Raw genomic sequence first — 12,466 nt, 5'->3', positions numbered from 1 at the left:
TCATGAACATCAGGGCTACTACACCAGAGGAGTTATTTCCCACTTTTCTGCCTACTGCTCTGGAATTTTTGGACATTCTGGTCAAAGGTGCGCTCACCTTTGTTCACGCGGTGAAACGCCGGAAGAGAGGGAAACGGGCTGGGGTGCTGGTACGTCTTCGACAGCGTGGACTACGAACACCGTTACCTGGAATATTTCTCTCTAACGTGCGCTCACTTCCCAACAAAATTGAGGAACTACAACTGCTGTTGGGGAAAAACAGGGACTTTTATTCATCGGCAGTTTTGTGCTTCACGGAGACGTGGCTGTGTGGATTAATACCAGACTCTGCGCTGCAGCTGGCAGGATTCCAGCTCTACAGAGCGGACAGAGACACGGAACTCTCCGGCAAAGCGAAAGGTGGAGGAATCTGTTTCTACCTCAACAGTGGTTGGTGCAACGACGTAACAGTGATTCAGCAGCACTGTTCTCCAGACCTGGAAGCCTTCATCATAAACTGTAAGCCTTTCTATTCCCCCCGTGAGTTCGCTTCGTTCATCCTGGTCGGTGTTTACATCCCGCCGCAAGCTAACGTGCAGGTCGCACAGCGCATGCTCGCCGACCAGATACTGAATGTGGAGCGGACCAACCCGGACTCCTTAGTAATCATCGTTGGTGACTTTAACAAAGGTAATCTCACCCACGAACTCCCCAAATATAGACAGTTTATAAAATGTCCGACCAGAGAGGACCACATTCTGGATCACTGTTACACCACCATCAGAGACGCTTATCACGCCGTCCCCACGTGCTGCACTGGGCCAATCCGACCACATCATGGTCCACCTGATTCCTGCATACAGGCAGAAACTAAAGCTCTGCAAACCTGTTGTGAGGACGACAAGGAAGTGGAGCAGTGAGGCTGTGGAGAATCTCCAGGCGTGTTTAGGCTGTACACACTGGGATGTGTTCAGGACTACTACCAACAGTCTGGACGAGTTCACAGAGGCTGTGACTTCCTACATCAGCTTCTGTGAGGACAGCTGTGTACCATCATGCACCAGGGTGAGTTACAACAACGACAAACCCTGGTTCACAGCTAAACTCAGAAGGTTAAGACTGGATAAGGAAGAGGCCTTCAGGAGTGGGGACAAAGACATATACAGAGAGGCAAAGTACAAGTTTGGCAAGGCAGTGAAAGAGGCCAAACGACTGTACTCTGAGAAGCTCCAAAACCAGTTCTCAGCCAACGACTCTGCGTCTGTCTGGAAAGGGCTCAAGCAAATCAAAAACTACAAGCCGAAATCCCCCCACTCCATCAACGACCGACGCCTCGCCAACGACCTGAACGAGTTCTACTGCCGCTTTGAAAGACAAAGGGACAGTCCTGCAACCATCCCCCACGACGCCCCCCAACAGCTGCAGCCACAATCCACCACCCCCACCTCCCCAACCTCAAGAGGGGCCTTGGCACCTCCAACCCACCCCCACCCTGAAGTTCCCCCCCACCAGCCCCCTACCCACGCCGAGGACGGCTCTTTCCATCCAGGAGAGGGACGTCAACAAACTCTTCAGGAAACAGAACCCCCGGAAAGCTGCTGGTCCGGATTCTGTCTCACCAGCCAGCCTGAAGCACTGCGCTGATCAGCTGTCTCCAGTCTTCACAGACATTTTTAACACCTCACTGGAGACATGTCATGTGCCAGCCTGCTTCAAGTCCTCCACCATCGTCCCTGTTCCCAAGAAGCCAAGGACCACAGGGCTTAATGACTTCAGACCCGTCACCCTGACCTCTGTGGTGATGAAGTCCTTTGAGCGCCTTGTGCTCTCACACCTAAAAGACATCACCGACCCCCTCCTGGACCCCCTGCAGTTTGCCTACAGAGCCAACAGGTCTGTAGATGATGCAGTCAACCTAGCCCTTCACTTCATCCTCCGGCACCTGGACTCCACAGGAACCTATGCCAGGATCCTGTTTGTGGATTTCAGCTCTGCCTTCAACACCATCGTCCCAGTTCTGCTACAGGAGAAGCTCTCCCAGCTGAGTGTGCCCAACTCCACCTGCAGGTGGATCACTGACTTCCTGTCTGACAGGAAGCAGCGCGTGAGGCTGGGGAAGCACGTCTCTGACTCCCTGACCATCAGCACCGGTTCCCCCCAAGGCTGTGTTCTCTCTCCTCTGCTCTTCTCCCTGTACACCAACAGCTGCACCTCCAGTCACCAGTCTGTCAAGCTTCTGAAGTTTGCGGACGACACCACCCTGATCGGACTCATCTCTGATGGTGACGCGTCCGCGTACAGATGGGAGGTGGACCATCTGTTGGACTGGTGCAGCCAGAACAACCTTGAGCTCAACGCTCTAAAGACAGTGGAGATGGTTGTGGACTTCAGGCAGAACCCAGCACCACCTGCCCCCATCACCCTCTGTGACTCCACAATTGACACTGCGGAATCTTTCCGCTTCCTGGGAACCATCATCTCCCAGGATCTCATGTGGGAGCCAAACATCAGCTCCCTCATCAAGAAAGCCCAGCAGAGGATGTTCTTCCTACGGCAGCTGAAGAAATTCAACCTGCCAAAGACTATGATGGTGCACTTCTACACAGCCATCATTGAGTCCATCCTCACCTCCTCCATCACCATCTGGTACGCTGCTGCTACAGCCAAGGATAAGGGCAGGCTGCAGCGTGTCATTCGGTCTGCTGAGAAGGTGATTGGCTGCAGTCTACTGTCGCTCCAGGAACTGTACACCTCCAGGACCCTGAAGCGGGCAGGGAAGATTCTGGCTGATCCCTCCCACCCCGGTCACAGACTCTTTGAGACTCTCCCCTCTGGCAGGAGGCTGCGGTCCATCCGGACCAAAACCTCACGCCACAAGAACAGTTTTTTCCCATCTGCCACCAGCCTGGTTAACAAAGCCCGGAAACCACCCTGACACTCTCCCTTTCACCCACACCCCCCCTTTTTTTGCTGACAGGACACCTGTAACCTGTAACTCTATGAGTTACATTAACGTTCAGCTTGGACTCTTGCTTTACTTGCACAATGATCACCTGCACTGTTGTATTGCTCTTGCATCTTATACTGCTCTATATTTACTCTCACTCACTTAAAACTGTGCACATATATTTATATTATATTGTAGATATGTTTATACTGTTTAATTTGTATTGTATTGCACTGACTACGCCAAAACAAATTCCTTGTATGTCCAAAAACGTACTTGGCAATAAAGCTTTTCTGATTCTGATTTATCACATGGAAACAATCAACGAGGATGAGTAAAACTAACAACCCAGAAAGTTGTTCATGGTCCCAGAGGTTTCCCCTTTGCTCTGAAATGTTATTTACAAGATGTTGGATTGTGATGTTTTTACCTCACCCTATCAGTCAAAAATCTGGCCTTTGTCTATGACCTCAGGGATAAAAGATCACCAGGTGGATCAGTATGCATCTGATGGAACCCTGCACTGAAAAGGGAAGCCAGTATTAAGACACTTCAAAGATGTACGAAAAATAAACAGCCTATGAGAAAATTCTGAAAATGTGGTAAAGCAAAAATGACAAATTTTGATATGACAACGTTTAGTATCAATTGAGAAAAAATTCTTCACATTGATTTTAAAATTTAAAAATTAGATTTTGCTTTTCTGCTAAACCACATCCAGCTGCAGGAGATATATATATACAGGTGTTGGACAATGAAACTGAAACACCTGTCATTTTAGTGTGGGAGGTTTCATGGTAGCCAGTCTTCATTGATTGCACATTGCACCAGTAAGAACAGAGTGTGAAGATTCAATTAGCAGGGTAAGAGCACAGTTTTGCTCAAAATATTGAAATGCACACAACATTATGGGTGACATACCAGAGTTCAAAAGAGGACAAATTGTTGGTGTACGTCTTGCTGGCGCATCTGTGACCAAGACAGCAAGTCTTTGTGATGTATCAAGAGCCACGGTATCCAGGGTAATGTCAGCATACCACCAAGAAGGACGCACCACATCCAACAGGATCAACTGGACGCAAGAGGAAGCTGTCTGAAAGGGATGTTCGGGTGTTAACCCGGATTGTATCCAAAAAACATAAAACCACGGCTGCCCAAATCACGGCAGAATTAAATGTCCACCTCAACTCTCCTGTTTCCACCAGAACTGTCCGTCGGGAGCTCCACAGGGTCAATATACACTGCTATAGCCAAACCTTTGGTCAGTCATGCCAATGCCAAACGTCGGTTTTAATGGTGCAAGGAGCACAAATCTTGGGCTGTGGACAATGTGAAACATGTATTGTTCTCTGATGAGTCCACCTTTACTGTTTTCCCCACATCCGGGAGAGTTACGGTGTGGAGAAGCCCCAAAGAAGCGTACCACCCAGACTGTTGCATGCCCAGAGTGAAGCATGGGGGTGGATCAGTGATGGTTTGGGCTGCCATATCATGGCATTCCCTTGGTCCAATATTTGTGCTAGATGGGCGCGTCACTGCCAAGGACTACCGAACCATTCTTGAGGACCATGTGCATCCAATGGTTCAAACATTGTATCCTGAAGGCGGTGCCGTGTATCAGGATGACAATGCACCAATACACACAGCAAGACTGGTGAAAGATTGGTTTGATGAACATGAAAGTGAAGTTGAACATCTCCCATGGCCTGCACAGTCACCAGATCTAAATATTATTGAGCCACTTTGGGGTGTTTTGGAGGAGCGAGTCAGGAAACGTTTTCCTCCACCAGTATCACGTAGTGACCTGGCCACTATCCTGCAAGAAGAATGGCTTAAAATCCCTCTGACCACTGTGCAGGACTTATATATGTCATTCCCAAGACGAAATGACACTGTATTAAGGTGGGACAATCAATGCTGTGGAGCATTGTTGGGCTACTGTAAAGATAAATGTGGAGCAGTCTAATTGTCACAGCAGAAGAGCTCTTTTGAGTTTATTTTGCCACTCTGCTATTTAAAAAAGACAGGTTGTGGATTTAGATAAGAAAAATGTCTACCTAAATGTTTTAAAAACAGATCCTGCTGTGCTTGAGGAAACAAGAGAAACTGAAAAAATGGCAATTATTTCAAAACACTTAAAAGGCCAGAATTTTTCAATGCACTATGGACCAGAAGATAGTAAAAAAAAAAAAATCAGTTTTAGCTTCTTGTTCAGCTTGCTGAGTAATTACCTTTCCTTATTCCTGAAATGGCTAATTCGTCATAATATTAAGCCCAATATGGTTTTCTTTCTTTCTTTCTTTTTATGCATCCAGGCCCTCTGACTAGGCACAGTTACATTCAAGACTTTTGGCTGCCTGAAACCTCTTAAATCAGCTGGTAAGTAATTCTAAATCGAAATCTACCCCTACTGAGCACTAACCACCTTTGGTAAATGTGAGACAGGCTTTTGTGTTCTTTTGGATCAGCAGTGGTTTTGGTCATTTTTTCCCACTCTCTTATTCATATTGTTGAGTCATGAACTCTGACCTTAACTGAGGCCATTTAGGCCTGTTTTTTGTCACCTCCTGCTCCTGGATGAGTCACTGATGTTCTCCAGTGTTCCATGTTTACATCATTTATGGATAATGGTTCTCACTGTGGTTCACTGGAGTCACAATCCTTAGAAATAGCTTTCTAACCCTTTCCAGACTGATATTTAATATTTGCTGACCTCCTTTGCATTTCTTGAGAAAACACCATCCAGTGTCTGGCATAAAAAGATGCAGCAAAGACAAGGAGCACACATTATAAAAAGGTTGTAATATTCGAATAAGATTAACAGACTCAGACATGAACTTGTTTGTTCTTGACTATAAAACCTACCTACTAGTCTCAGTCATTTGCCTGATTGAAACCATCATTGTAATGACTCAATGTGTTTTCTCCACTGTAATTTCCTCTGAATAAATACAACTGTCTTTGTCACACCTCTTTCAGTTATGTACCTTTAGGTCCCGTGTACTTGATGCTAATCTCTCAGCATTGCATCTGTCTGACTTCTTGTTACTTTTCACACACTTGAATACAAAAAGTATGCATTATACAATAAACAATACAAGCCATATGAAAATTAAGCAAAGAATAAAATTTGGCATTTACAGTACCTCTTATTCATTCATTCTGTCAGTTGTTAATGCTCGTGTGAAGGAGTGTCAGTGGTTTCTAGAATTGCACTGCTCCAGGTGGCAGTATGTTGGAGTAGCTCTGTTACTTTGATTCTGATATATTATTTTAACTCCAATTCCCCTTGTTGAGGATAAAAATAGACTTTTTGGATGATTATCCTCTTCAATATTGAATGCTGTGCAGCTTTTCACATTTTTACTTTTGGACATTTGTACTTGGACACTCTTTGTCTTCCGCTTTAAGAGGGAACGGGGCTGGGGGGCAGCAGACTCAATAGAGACACCCAGACTTCCCTCTCCCCAGACTGGAACACCTCCCAAGGGAGGCGTCCAGGAGGCATCCAGTATAGATCTCTCTATGTGGAGGAGCAGTGGCTCTGCTCCGAGCCCCTCCCAGAGTGCCGTGCTCCTCACCCTATCTCTAAGCGAGTACCCGGCCACCCTACGGAGGAAGCTCGTTTCAGACGCTGGTATCCGGGATCTCGTTCTTTCGGTTATGACCCAAAGTTTATGGCCATAGGTGAGGGTAGGAACGTAGACCGACCGGTAAATTGAGAGCTTCGCTTTTCGGCTCAGCTCTCTCTTCACCACAACGGACCGCCACAGTGTCCCCATTACTGCGACAGCCACACCAATCTGTCTGTCGACCTCCTGCTCCATTCTCCCCTCACTTGCGAACAAGACCCCAGATACTTGAACTCCTCCACTTGAGGCAGGAACTCCTCTTCAACCTGAAGAGGACAAGCCACCTTTTTCTAGTGGAGGACCATGGCCTCGGACTTGGAGGAGCTGATCCTTATTACAACGGCTTCACACTCTGCTGCGAATTGCCCCAGTGCATGCTGTAGGTCCTGGCTAGAGGGGGCCAGCAGGAACATGTCACCTGCAAAAAGAAGAGACGAAATCCACTTGTCCCCAAACCAGACTCCCTCCGCCCCTTGGCTGTGCCTAGAAATCCTGTCCATAAAAATTATGAACAGGACCGGTGACAAAGGGCTGCCTTGCAGGAGTCCACCATGCACTGGGAACATGTCTGAGTTAGTGCCGGCAATGTGGACCAAACTCCTGCTCTGCTAGTACAGAGTCCAGATGGCCCCTAATAAAGGGCCTCCAACTCCGTACTCCTAGAACACCCCCGCAGGGCACCGCGAGGGACACAGTCACATGTGGACTGGTTGGGCAAACTCCCATGAAACCCTCGAGTACCCTGTACCCTCTTTTCAACCTTCTTATGAAGGGGGACCACCACCCCAGGCTGCCAGTCCAGAGGCACTGTCCCCAACTGCCACACAATGTTGAAGAGGCGTGTCAACCATGACAGCACCACAACATCCAGAGACTTGAGGTACTCAGAGTGGATCTCATCTTTGCCTGAAGCCTCGCCAACATGGAGTCCAACCCCAAGTCCCCAGCGTCTGCTTCCACCAGGGAATGCATGACGGCAGGATTGAGGATATCCTCAAAGTACTCCTTCCACCGCCCGATAATGTTCCCGGTCAAGGCAAGCAACTCCCCATCCCCACTGTAAACAGTGTTGGCGAAGCACTGCTTCCTACTCCTGAGGAACCGGACGGTTTGCCAAAATCGCTTCGAGACCAATCTCTAGTCCTTTTCCATGGCCTCACCAAACTCCTCCCAGGCCTGAGTTTTTGCCTCTGCCACAACCCGGGCCTCATGAAGGTGTCTTGAACCGCTCTTTGTCTGACCTGTCACCCAGAATCTGTTTAAGCCCCAGACAACATGGCCTCTAGGATCATTTGAGAACTCAAACCCTCCACTATGTTAAGGTGGCGTTTCAAGGTGTTGTGCAGCTGGAAGGATTTTACTTTTTACATTTGCACATTTGTTATGATGCATAACCATCGCAATAAGGTGTTTTTTTTTGTTTTTTTTTACAACAAGGAGCAGCTGATTAATACACTGCTCAAGAAAATAATAGGAACACTTAAACAACACAAAATAACTCCAAGTAAATCAAACTTATGTGAAATCAAACTGTCCACTTAGGAAGCAACACTGATTGACAATCAATTTCACTTCCTGTTGTGCAAATGGAATAGACAACAGGGGGAAATCTTTGGCGATTAGCAAGTCACACTCAATAAAGGAGTGGTTCTACAGGTGGGGACCAGAGACCACTTCTCAGTACCTTTGCTTTCTGGCTGATGTTTTGGTCACTTTGGAATGTTGGTAGTGGTTTCAGACTTGTGGTAGCATGGGCTCTACAACCCACACAAGTGGCTCAGGTAGTGCTGCTCATCCAAGATGGCACATCAATGCGAGCTGTGGCAAGAAGGTTTGCTGTGTCTGTCAGCATAGTGTCCAGAGCCTGGAGGCGCTACCAGGAGACAGGCCAGTACACCAGGAGACATGGAGGAGGCCGTAGGAGGGCAACAACCCAGCAGCAGGACCGCTACCTCCGCCTTTGTGCAAGGAGGAACAGGAGGAGCACTGCCAGAGCCCTGCAAAATGACCTCCAGCAGGCCACAAATGTGCATGTGTCTTCTCAAACGGATAGAAACCAACTCCATGAGGATGGTATGAGGGCCCGACGTCCACAAATGGGGGTTGTGCTCACAGCCCAACACCGTGCAGGGCGCTTGGCATTTTCCAGAGAACACCAGGATTGGCAAATTCGCCACTGGCACTCTGTGGTCTTCACAGATGAAAGCAGGTTCACACTGAGCACATGTGACAGATGTGACAGAGTCTGGAGACACCGTGGAGAGTGATCTGCTGCCTGCAACATCCTTCAGCATGACAGGTATGGCAGTGGGTCAGTAATGGTGTGCTCGCCAGAGGTAGCCTGACTGCCATTAGGTACCGAAATGAGATCCTCAGACCCCTTGTGAGACCATATGCTGCTGCGGTTGCCCCTGGGTTCCTCCTAATGCAGGACAATGCTAGACCTCATGTGGCTGGAGTGTGTCAGCAGTTCCTGCAAGATGAAGACATTGAAGCTATGAACTGGTCCGCCTGTTCCCCAGACCTGAATCCGATTGAGCACATCTGGGACATCATGTCTCGCTCCATCCACCAACGTCACGTTGCACCACAGACTGTCCAGGGATTGGCGGATGTTTTAGTCCAGGTCTGGCAGGAGATCACTCTGGAAACCATCCGCCATCTCATCAGGAGCATGCCCAGGTGTTGTAGGGAGGTCATACAGGCACGTGGAGGCCACACACAATACTGAGCCTCATTTTGATTTGTTTTAAGGACATTACATCAAAGTTGGATCAGCCTCTAGTGTGATTTTCCACTTTAATTTTGTGTGTGACTCCAAATCCAGGCCTCCATTGGTTAATAAATTTGATTTCCATTGATGATTTTTGTGTGATTTTGTTGTCAGCACATTCAACTTTGTACAGAACAAAGTATTCAATGAGAAGATTTCATTCATTCAGATCTAGGATGTGTTATTTGAGTGTTCCCTTTATTTTTTTTTAGCAGTGTATATCAAAAGCTCAAATAATACTTCAACTACAACTCCAAATCCCTGATGAGTTGAAAAGGAGGCACCATGGATGCACAGCAGGAGCACAGAAAAGAGAGAAGGAGGAAGTTCAAACCATGTCTTCCATCGATTATGATGGGCAATGTGAGAGTGATGGGAAACAAAATAGATGAACTCAAAGCCATACAAAGGACCCAAAAGTATTGGGAATGCAGTATTATGTGTTTCACTGAGACATGGCTGCAGGATCATATCCCTGATTCCAGTCTCTCTCTTCCAGACATTCCGACCATACATGCAGAGAGAGATTTAAAGAGAAGCGACTAACACAAAGGAGGTAAATTAGCAGTGTGTGTTAATAACCGATGGTGTAGTCCAGGACTTGTTACTGTGAAGCGTCAATTCAACTCAATTCAATTCAAACATTTTACTCTGCACTCCAGATATTGAACTGTTAGTGGTAGGTTTTTGTCCATATTATTTACTTAGAGAGTTCAGCTGTGTTTGGCAACGCGTTACGTTGCACCATCAGCTGCTGGCGCAGCATGTGACGTCATCAGCTCAGTTGTTACTAATCTACAGACACAACACCCCAATGCTTTTGTGGCAGTATCTGGTGATTTTAACAATGCTTCGCTCTCTGCAACATTTCCAGAAATTCAAGAGTTTGTCAGCTGCTCTACCAGAGAAAACAAAACTTTGGATTTGTTTTATACAAATGTCAAGGACATCTCTAAAGCAAGACATCCTCTAGGCAAATCAGATCACCATCTTGTTTATCTCTGCTCAAAATACAAGCCTCTTGTTAAGAGGCAATGTGTAATAAAGAGGACTGTCAGACAATGGTCACAGGAAGCTGAAGAAGCTCTGTGAGGTTGCTTTTAGGCTACAGACTGGGACGCACTGTGCCACCCATGTGGAGAGGCCATAAATGACATGACTGATTGTGTAACCGACTATATAAACCTCTGTGTGGATAACACTATTCCCACCAGAACAGTGAGATGCTTCCCAGATACAAACACTCAAACCCTGGGTCACCAGTGACCTAAAGGACCTGCTTAACAAGAAAAAAAGCCTTCAGAGAAGGAGACAAAGAATTATTGAGGAGTATACAGAAGCAACTTAAAGTAAGTAGGTGTACAGGAAGAACCTGGAGAGCAAGCTCCAGCAAACAATATCAGAGATGTGTAGTCGGGGATGAAGAAGATCACAGGCTTCAAGCAGAGGGATAATGGATGGCTGGACAGAGCCAATGAACTAAAAACATTCTTCAATAGGTTCAGTTCAGAAACAAGCTTAGCATCCTCCTTTCTTGCTCACAGCCAAACATCCTCCTTTGATCCAAAGCTTTCCTGTCACACCTCAAATGTTTTATCTTCCACCTCAGCCATAGACCCTTCTGCTTCTACATGTTTGTCTTCAACCAAATCAGAAGATGCTGATGCTTCCTTTGCCTCCCGTTTCCACCTGTGTGGAATTAAGAATTTAGCTGAAGAGGCAGCTGGAGAGACTGGACCGGAATAAGGGTGCAGGTCCAGATCATGTCAACCCTAGAGTCCTGAAGGCCTGTGCAGAGCAGTTCTGTGGGATTCTGCAGCACCTCTACAAACTTAGCCTGACCCAGGAGAAAGTTATAGTGTTGTGGAAGATATCCTGTCTTGTTCCAGCACCAAAAGAAACTCACTTATCAGTGACTATAGACCTGTTGCCCTGACATCCCACACCATGAAGGGTCTCCTGTTGGCCCACCTGAGTAAGCAAACAATAAATTATCAGGACCCCCTTCAGTTTACTTATTGCAGTGGAGTTGGAGTTGAACATGCCATCATACACCTGCTTCAACAAACCTATTGTCATCTGGACAAAGCCAGCAGCACTGTGAGGATCATGTTCTTTGATTTCTTTGAACAAAGAAGGATTCTTCATAAAATGAAGAACATTATGGAGAACCCTGAGCATCCTCTTCATGAGACTGTTGTACAACAACAGAGTGTCTTCAGTCAGAGGCTTCTTCAGATGTGCTGTAAGACAGACCACTACAGGAGATCCTTCCTGCCCACAGCCATCAGCATCTACAACGGCTCTTTGAAGAAACCTGCGGAATATGACCTAAAACAACATTTAATTAAGTATTAAGTATTTTTGAATTTGAATTACCTTCAGCATTGAGTGCTTGGGTAAACCGTGACAGTTTCCAAAAGGGTGAAATGCAGCCATTCACTTAAAATGTCCACATGAACAGACTTCTGATCTGTGGATCTTCATTACATTTCCTTTAAGATTAAATTATGTTGTGCCTATTCTCTGTTTTCCGCAACTTTTGCCCACCAATATTTAGCCTTTTAGGTTATTTGATGGTTTTAAAATTGGTCAGACATGTTTTGAGTTGCTGACAACATTGACATGGAATAGTCACCTGACCAGGTGTATTCTGCTTCTGGCTCATTTGAACCTGAATTTGGAGTCCAACCTTTCTGGAAACCTGAACAGGTTTAGAAGGTGACATTTAAAACAGTAATAAAGAATTTAACAGTCAATGATTTTGCTGAAAAACACAGTTGCATGCCACCTGGGGCATATTCCTGTCAGACACACAACACCAAAACGAAGTGGTCACAGACAGCCCATACCGTGTACTAAACATGGTGGAGGATCACTAATGATTTGTACTTGTTTTACTGCCACACGACCAGGACACATTGCAGTCATTGGGATAGCACTTGGGTCTGATTGTACCAAACTGTTCTGGTGTCAAATAAGGACATCTGTGTGACAGATGGAACTTGGTCGAAACTGGGTCATACAGTTGGATTTTAAATCCAAGCATTGCAGCAAATGTAGAACACCAGCTATTTACCCAGATCATCAGCTGTATGTGCTTCACTGTCAGATATAAAACTGTGCTGTCCAGGT

The 12,466-nt window shown here is 46.5% G+C and overlaps 1 protein-coding gene across 3 annotated transcripts in view; it reads left to right on the top strand.

The window, feature by feature from the left end:
• LOC124864637 (4-aminobutyrate aminotransferase, mitochondrial-like) overlaps positions 1–12,466 on the top strand; it is a 52,618-nt gene that overhangs the window by 5,645 nt on the left and 34,507 nt on the right. For 2 of the 3 annotated variants that reach the window (XM_047359494.1, XM_047359492.1), the window contains exon 3: positions 5,242–5,305. The gene's annotated coding sequence lies outside the window, so the exon portion shown is untranslated. Of the gene's footprint in view, positions 1–5,241; positions 5,306–9,830; positions 9,888–12,466 lie in introns of all 3 variants that reach the window. The other variant, XM_047359493.1, reaches the window with a different exon arrangement.

This window comes from Girardinichthys multiradiatus, chromosome Y (assembly GCF_021462225.1).
Source record: "Girardinichthys multiradiatus isolate DD_20200921_A chromosome Y, DD_fGirMul_XY1, whole genome shotgun sequence".
Taxonomy (NCBI): Eukaryota; Metazoa; Chordata; class Actinopteri; order Cyprinodontiformes; family Goodeidae; genus Girardinichthys; species Girardinichthys multiradiatus.
The sequence above is the reverse complement of the archived record's forward strand: the minus strand, read 5'-3'. Positions and strand labels throughout refer to the sequence as shown.